The 9,214-nt window shown below is 44.7% G+C and overlaps 1 long non-coding RNA gene across 1 annotated transcript; it reads left to right on the top strand.

The window, feature by feature from the left end:
- Positions 1 to 1,018: 1,018 nt before the first annotated feature.
- On the top strand, positions 1,019 to 4,936 carry LOC110340377. Its single transcript, XR_002382170.2, has 2 exons — positions 1,019 to 1,280; positions 4,797 to 4,936. It is a non-coding gene; the product is annotated as an uncharacterized LOC110340377 (long non-coding RNA).
- The last annotated feature ends 4,278 nt before the right edge of the window (positions 4,937 to 9,214 follow it).

Below are 9,214 nucleotides of genomic sequence, written 5' to 3' on the forward strand. Positions count from 1 at the left end.
AAGTCTAGAGGGATTATCTTGATTGTTAATTGATGTGAGAGAACCCAGCACACTGTGGGTGGCACCATTCCCTAAATAGGTGGGCCTGTGCTGTATAAAACAACAAGCTGAGCATGAGCCTGTGAGCAAGCCAGCAAGCAGTCTTCTTCCGGGTTTCTGCTTCACGCTCCTGTTTGGGTGCCTGTCCTGACTTCCCTTAGTGATGGACTAGGACCTGGAGGTATAAGCCAAATAAGCCCTTTTCTTGTTAATCTGCTTTTGGTCAGAATGTTTTATAACGAAAAGGCACCAGTGTTATAGCTTTACCAGCTGTGCCTACCAGAAACCTGGGATTTATTGACCTGGATCTCCTCATTCCATCCATTCCATCAAGTCCATCTGCTGGAGACTACTCTCTATTCTGTTCCTTGGGTTTTGTCTCTTCAACGCCACCTGTCAGTGAGACCTCAGAGATGTTGCCTCTCTGCATCTCCTTTTTTACTTAGTGCAGTATTTTTTGTGCTGTTGTAAATGGTGGGGTTTCTCATTGTTGCTGGCTAAAGAGTCTGCCTTTGCCTGCATGGATGGTTTTACATATTCACTCATTTCTCCCTGGGAACTTGTTTCCTTGTATAATCCTGCGAGGACATTAGAGTACATATGCCTGCTGGGACTGACTGACTGACCTTTGTCTTTCACACTTGCAAGAGAAGGGAGTGAAGGCTGCCAGCCTGCGCTGCTATTGGGTGAGGGTAGCAAATAATGAGAGAGGAGAGCAGGAGCTAAGGGACACTTCTAGGCAAGTCCTGCTAGAAAGCAGTCGAGGAGGGGCATCTGGGAACCACACCCAGGTCAAGCTTGACTCCAGAGCTGCTCTACTGAGCACCGGGAGTGCACTGAACCTGCTCTCAGTGGGGCTGCTTTCTGGCATTTTGCTTTAGCATAAATGCCCATTAATGCCCCGCTCCACCCAGCCTTCCATATGCACGTCTGCATGTCTGTCCTTGCTTCTTTCCCCATCACCCCAGCAATGTCTCACCAGAACTGGAGTTGGAGGCGGTGTGGCAGCAAGAGAAGGAGCTGAAGAACAGCGCACCCACCAGGAATTGCTTATTGGGCAAAACCATCTCTCAGAACCCAAAATTCAAGAATGCAAACCCGATGTTAGACTACTGTGAAAAGCCACATGCTTCATCATGTCCAAAGAACAAATGATTTCCTCACAAAAAATGGAGTGAGAAAAGATCCACCTTGGGGACTTCACTTCGGACCGTAATGGAAGATCCATCTAGAGAAATTAGGTGAGGATTCAAAAATTATGGGATGTGGTTGAGAGGAAAAGTGAAACCACCTGTTTGGTAGACCAGGTCTTTATAGCGCTGATCCCAAGGACTCTGCTAGAAACCCATCACAGGTTTACAAAGTGTCTCAGCTGATATTGAGCAGAGCTCTGCTATTTTGCAAGAACTTAGTCTCATACCACTAGTAAACAATTCAAAACTGAAGCGTGGAAAGCACCTGTGTTTGTAATGGCATCAATGAGCAATAGAGCTGGCAAAAAGAAAGGCAAGACCTTAGGCAGGACAGAAGCCACTGGGAGCAGCTTTCCGAAAAAAGCTGACCCTGGACTTCAGCGTGCGAGCCACCCAGGCTGCTTAAATGTGTCCAGGGACTGAGAGACCATGGTCTCCATTCTTCAAACTTATCACAAAACAACAGTAGGCAAGACAGTGGGCTGATGCCATAGAGACTACACACAGGCCAATTAAATATAGTGGAGAAAGAAAAAGAATGATCACAATTTCAGTCAACTTATTTTCATCATGGTCACCAAGGACTTTCAAAGGGAATTACCACAATCTGCAGATACTCAGGTGAAAGGTGAGGTGAGGCGTTTGCGTATAATCCACAAACCCATCTCCGCCTGCTGGTTAGACCTGGTATGGTGTAAATCCTCTAGAATTTACCCATCTCCGCCTGCTGGTTCTCAACCTGTGGCTCTGGACCCCTTTGGTGGGGGTCGAAGGACCCTTTCACTGGAGTCACCTAAGACCATCTGCAGATCAGATATTTATGATTATATAACAGTAGCAAAATTACATTTATGAAGTAGCAATGAAAATGATTTTATGGTTGGGGGTCATCACTACATGAGGAACTGTATTAAAGGGTTGTAGCATTAGGAAGGTTGAGAACCACTGCTCTAGAAAGACTCATTTCATGTTTAGAGAGGGTGACGGGAAGAAATCTATGTTCAGTGTATACGCTTATTTATTTATTTCTTTTAGACTTTATGATGTGTAGATGGATGATTTCTTGGGTGCGTGGCCCACAGACAGAAAAGGCTGATGTATACACACACACACACACACACACACACAAGAGAGAGAGAGAGAGAGAGAGAGAGAGAGAGAGAGAGAAAGAGAGAGAGAGAGAGTTTACTACAGATAATTCTGAACAGACCAATTTCCATACACAGAACTGGAAAGCTAGCCATTAGCCACTCCTGCAGGAAAATTTTCCATAGGATTTGCTTGAACTTTCTAAGCAATTGTAGAAATAGCTTAAATTGTCAGAAACTCTCTTTCTTTAGGATTGTAACCAAACACGCTGCCCCCCACGCACACGAAGCTAAAATTATATTCACTTTGTGAGGTACACATGAAGCTCTCTGTGCTGGAATATCCACAGATGAACACAGCTTGTGAAAAAGAGCCAGACGTGACTTCGTAGGGCTCTCCAGGAACCAGTGATGATTTGGATTTCAGAAGCCAGGTTGTCTTTCAACTGCTAACCTTCCTGCCTCATCCTCCCAAGTATAGATATTACAGATACATCCCAATCACCTGGCTTCAAAATACAGTCATGATAAAACTGTATAAAATATTAGTGTTGCCAACAACTCCTCCCATTAACACACTGAAATTGCCAATAGTTTTCCCACTGAAAAAGGTAGAAATACAATGAAACAAAGAGCACAAGAAAATAGATGACACCAAAAGGAGCATACAGGTTCATAAATATAATATGATGTGTTCAAACAAACAAAGTCACAGGAAAATGCATTCCAGGTTGGTGATTCTCTGTCTCAATCATGTGACCAATCACAGAAACACAGTGTCTACAGCTGTGTGACTTCCCAAAATATCTTTGCAGAATAACTAGATACATATCATCTCTCATATTGTGAGATGTATTTGCAGTTTTTCCCAGCCTTTCCATAATGAATTGCTAGACTACACACAAACATGCAAGCATGCAAACACATACACACACACACACACAGAGAGAGAGAGAGAGAGAGAGAGAGAGAGAGAGAGAGAGAGAAACTACACATTATAAATTGTTTTGAATGTTTAAATGATTACAGGTACCTACAACCAATCTAAATATGCCATGCTCTGGAATGAGTAAGCTGTAATACATTGAACTATTAGGAATATATAGAATTGAGATAGCCCCAAAACTTATTTATGAATTGGAAAAGCAAGTGCAAATCCAGTATGTTTACAGGGTGCCTTAGGACTGTGTATGTATTCAGAGATAGGAATGGCTGGCAAGGTAGGATAGGGGAGACTTGGGGGAGTTTTTGCCATGTTGTTGGGTTCTGACTGGGGAAAGGGGCATGTTTGGATGTCTTTTTGGATCATTTAGCATACTAAACATGCTAATATAGGGTTCTCCTAAGAAAATAGGAATAGGTTTATGCAAACATAAATTTGGTGGACATACATCTACAGTCACACAGTCAGCACAGGACACTGTGCTTTGGTGGTCAGGGACAACAGTTCTCAGCCTGGGCTTGGACCCAGTTTCACCATCTGAGGCAAACTGCTCAAACCACTGATATGGAGTTTTCTTATCTCAAGAGTGAGAGGGTTAGCAGCCCCCTTGATTACAAAGATTGTTGTGAGGAGCCAGGCAGCACTGGTAGAGCACTCAGATGGCCTGGTTATGGTGCTGGTGAGGGGCAGTCAATCTAACTCTACTGTTACTTCTGTTGGTGGCTGTCTCTTCCTAACCTCCAACTCTGTCTCCACAAGAGAGGCCCTGGTAACGTGTCTGAATGTAGCCAATTACCTAGCCATTCCTTCCACCTTCTGTTGCCACCATGGGTGTTGATTTCAAGACGAAGACAGGCCACCCACTGGGTAACTCTGGCAGAGTCAGGAAGGAGCCAAATGAAGGGCCAGGTATCAGAAATGTGCACTTGGCAGTGGGTGCCTCTGGACACTCTGGGAGTTGCAGTTCATCCTCAGAAAGGGGAGATGCCTTGTTTTGAAATTTAGTTGCTTGATTCTACTTATTTATGGTATTAAAGCTAGAACCCAGTGCCTCACCAGTGCTGGGTAAGTGCTCTACCATTGAACTGCACCCAAAGCTCAGAGAAGTGTTTCCTTTATAGAGAGAAGGAAAAAGAAGAAATAAAACCAAACAAAATAAGGCATGCTCTGGACAGAGAATGCCTGCCCACACCTGAGATACACACATAACAAAGTATTGAAGCGCTTTTCAATTTTCCTCCTGGAAGAGGACCAAGAGAGAGAGGGTCCTTAAACATTTGCAAACAAAACTGATTTCTTGACTCAAAACAAAGACTTTTCTTACCAGTGAGGAAGGACAGGATGGGCCAGTCAGCAAGCAAGGCAGGGACAACTGGCTAGCCATATGGGAAAATAAAACTTTATCCCTTTTGCAAGCCATACACAGAGATAGATTCCAGATGGCACAAGGATCTAAATGTTAAAAGCAAAACTTTAAAATCTGAGAGGAAAATGTCTTTTAATTCTTATTCATGCTCTTATTTCTTAAATAAGACTCAAGAGAATAAGATGTGAAGAGATGGATGGCGCACCTCTCAGCATCAAAATTAAAACCTCTACACGGCAGACCCACCTTAAAGGAGGCAGCAAAGAATATTTTGTCTAATAAAACCAAGGGAGATTTTTATCTAGAATATACAAATGATTCTTGTGAGTCAATAATAAAATGGAAAATACGATGTGCAAATTGCATAAACATTCAGTCCAGAAGAGAGGCGCTCAAATGCCTAACAAACATATGAGAAGAATTCAATTTTCCCCATTCTTAAGATAATGAGAGGAATTTACACACATCAGCCAAACTCATAAAAAGTAAATAAGCCACAGCAAATGCCAAGAGGGTATGGGGAGTGGCTGCCAGTGGGAGGAGGGTGGTTTGGTACAGTCTTGCCTTTGTTTTTGTGATTGGATAGTATGTAGCAGAGTTGAGGGTGTGTGTGTGTGTGTGTGTGTGTGTGTGTGTGTGTGTGTGTGAGAGAGAGAGAGAGACAGAGACAGAGACAGAGACACAGAGAGAGAGACACACACACAGAGACAGACACAGAGACACAGAGACAGAGACAGAGGCAGAGAGAAGGAGAGAGACCTGGCTCCTTCCTTTTCCACACCGACCCTGCTGGGGATGCTACTCATGCCTGTGGAGCCAAGAGAACATTCACACAGCTCTGATGACTGCAGCAAACCTATGGGGAAAGCAATGTGCCTACCAGTGGGGGAAGCAACAAATGAACTGGGACATAATAACGCAATGGAAAAGCTTACAGTCGTTTAAATGACTCAGCCGCAAGTGTGCGCCTCAGCAAGAATAGGTCTCACGATGGGATGTTGAGGGGAAAAGTAAATCTCAGAATCATAATATAGCACATTACCTTTCTTGTAACGATTAAGACAGAGAATGTGTGGCTCTTGAATCAGCAAGCCGAACAGTCTCACTGACGCACACCAGCCTGGGGCATTGGGAGTTCATTGTGGTGTGTGTAGAACCACAGTTGGTAAGAAACCCATTAAATCCTCTTTTATCTACATAATCAAAACCTCTCAAGGTCAATTGAGGATGAGCCCAAGTTTTAGCAGCAGGTCAGAGAGTGCCAGGTCTCCAATCAGTTTCCAGAACTAAGCCAATTAATAGTCACAGAATCCCTTGAGTGAAGAGATGGCTGTATTCCCTTGAGGAAGGAGGGACCAGTGACATTACCAATGTTTAGTTGCTACTTCTCCTGGCCTCACCCTGAAAGGTCGATGGACTTCCTGCAAAGTCACTGTGGGTTGGGGAACGGCTAGCTCCTGCATATGAACTCACAGATTATAGATCTGTAACTGTCACTGAGGCTTCTGGCCACAGCAAGGCTTGAGGGAGTCAGCCAACCAACTGAGATTTGTCTCAGGTTTATCCCACAGCATGTGTAGGGGGTGTCTTAACCCATTCATAGTTATTTCCCCAATTCTGACACAGGACACTGGATGAGAGACACTGAATACTATGGCAGAGTGTCCACATTGGTGTCTAGGCCAATGAAGTGTGTGTGTGTGGGTTCTTTCCATGGCAAGGACAGGTGAGAGTCATTGGTACTGGATCTGCCTAAGAAAGTGACCATCTGCAAACAGCACACATTCCTGGCTCTAAGGTGGACATGAGAGCAAGTCTTGAGGATATAGGGTAATGATTCTGCACAATCAACCAGATTACCCATTTTTCATTAAATAAACTAGGTTATCTGACCACTGAGTCCTGGGAAATCCACCTTCCCGTGGCTTCCTGGATCTGAGACAATTACCAGAGTCCTTCTAAGGTTTTGGACAAAAGAAAAGACAAGTAAAGCTAAAAATAAAATAGTTAAAAAGGGGAGGGTCTAGAAAGATAGTTTAGCAGTTAAGCACACTTGTTGCCTAAGTTTGGTTCCTGAGTTTGCCCAGGTCTTTGCTGTGAACAATTCTGGGAAACTCTAAAATGGTTACTTGTCTTTTTGCTTTTCTAAAGTCTCAGCAGAACTTTTCTAGAAACTCCTGGTCATAAGACCCACCATGATACCTTAAACTGTCAACTTGACACTCTCTTTAATCACTTGGGAAGAGAATCTCAGCGGGGAATTATGTAGATCAGTTTGGGCATGTCTGTGAACTATTGTCTCCATAATGGTCACTGTCTTAGCTACTGTTAAGTTCCTGGGAAGAGACACCAAGGCAACTTATAGAAGGAAACATTTCATCAAGGGCTTGCTTATAACTCTGGAGGGTTATTCCATTATCAACCTGGCTGTGAGTGTGGTGGCAGGCAGGCAGGCAGGCAGGCAGGAATGGTGGTGGAGGAGCTTAACATCCTGAACTATAGGCAGCATGCAGAAAGAGACAGTGGGCCTGGCACAGGCTTTTGAAAACTCGAAGCCTACCCTTCGTGACTCACTTCCTCCAACACGGTTGTGCCTCCTAATTCTTCTCAAATAGTTCCACTAACTAAGGACTAAATATCCAAAGATATGAGCCTATGGAGTCATTCTCATTCAAACTATCACAGTAATTAAAGGGGAAAACTCAGTCCACTGTGAGCAACACCATTCCCTAGACAGGGGATTCTGGACTGCGTAAATGTAGAGGAAACTAAGCACAAGTGACCACACATGCATTCATTCTCTCTGCTCTTATCTGTGCATGTGATCTGACTAGCTGATAAAAATTCCTTCCTTGACTTCCCCCAATAACAAGCAGTAACCTGAGACTGTGACCTGGATTTCAGACTAATCACATTCCACCCCCACTACCTGGTCCACACGACCATTCCAGAATGGCCAGAGCATACACTCTAGTGACTTCAGTCTTTCAGTGTCTACTGAGGTTCTCTACATTAGTCTCTGTAGATTCCAGAGTCATATTGACCATAAGCCTCAGTTCCACCTGACTCTGTGATCTATGTGATGGTTTCTGAGGTGTTTATTTGGTGGAACTAAAACTAAAAGACCTCCTAGGTGGCATCAGCTTTAAGTCCTGTCTACCTGTGAGGAGGGAGAGCAGAATGTAGGCTCATTCTGGCTCTCCTGAGGTACTTCAAACATGGAGGGCTACCCACACTTCGGCACCCTACAGAAGTTATAGAATAGCCTTCTTAACAGCTCTGAGAGGGCTGCATCAGCCCAGAGTCTTCTCTCCTGAAACTCTGGAAGCTGCACCCCTTCCAACAAGACTCCAATATGCCAAACAACTCTGCTCTACATGTGGAGTGTGCCTATGAGTGAGGCTAGTTGGTACCCATGGAAGCCAGTAGCACATTTCTGAGGATTCCTGGGTATTTGGGGCTGTGTATTAGCATGCCCTGTATTTGAACCTCAGTTTCTTTGTCTATCCTCTCCACATGAATATTTATGGCCCAGCAGCAAAGCCAGCATGTCAGCCACCATTCACTGGATTCATCAACAAGGCCTTTGTGGAACTTGACCTAGGAATAGTGCCTGGGGGTGGTGGGCAATGAATGCATGGGGTTTTGTGAACCACAGGGCTACAGTGGACACAGTTAAATGGGCTCTTCTTCTTTTACTGGTGTATGACCCACAACCTTGGGACATCAATGTCTTGGTGAAGTTGTTGCAGAATAAAATGCACACCAAGCCACAGAACTCCATGTTACATTACTGGAAGATCCTAACCCATTGTCACAAGTTAGTTCCCGGTCTATGTAACTGGGGACCTACAGGAAATTCCCACCTGCCCAGATGGCTCTTCTTCTGCTCATGGTTGGGGACCAGCTCCCCCTGGGAACCAGCTCTGGGCCTGGGGAACAACTAAAACTCAAAACACTGTCCAGCCCCAGCAGTCCTGTGCCCAGGCTTCTGTGTGTTCAATGTTAGAACAGCCACCAATGCAGCCAGTTTTGTGGAGGGATACATAGAAGACAGTTGCCCACTGCTCTTCAAAGCTTTAGGTAGATCAGTAAATAGCCCCATCAGATAGTTGTGCCATAACATGTGTGAATCACGAGTGTACTAGACCACTACTTCATCAGGTCTTGGACGCCTAGACAGTGACTCAGAACACTTGGGACTGGATATTGTCTCCTGGGAAGAGTCCTAAGATCTCCTGACACGAGAACCTGCCAGTGGGGGACAGCCATCCTTGTACCACCTCTCAAGAACTGTTGACCTGACTAGAGTTCTGAACCTGCCCACCACAATCCATAGAGAAATGAGACTATAAGGACGGCAGTCATCCCCTACTAGCATTGGGATGACCCAAAAGCTGACAGCAAGACAGACACCAAGGGAGAGGCTGTGGATTAACATGGAAACAAAGTGACTCTATCTAACTAACACTTCAGGGCATCCCCAGCTAGGCTGGACTCTCAGCTGTCTGTACACTCAGTAAAGCAGGCAGGAAGTGACTTACAGCACACCCATTTCCTATCCCCTAGACCTCATCTCTAGTTG

Source organism: Mesocricetus auratus, unplaced genomic scaffold (assembly GCF_017639785.1).
Source record: "Mesocricetus auratus isolate SY011 unplaced genomic scaffold, BCM_Maur_2.0 Super-Scaffold_100010, whole genome shotgun sequence".
Classification (NCBI taxonomy): Eukaryota; Metazoa; Chordata; class Mammalia; order Rodentia; family Cricetidae; genus Mesocricetus; species Mesocricetus auratus.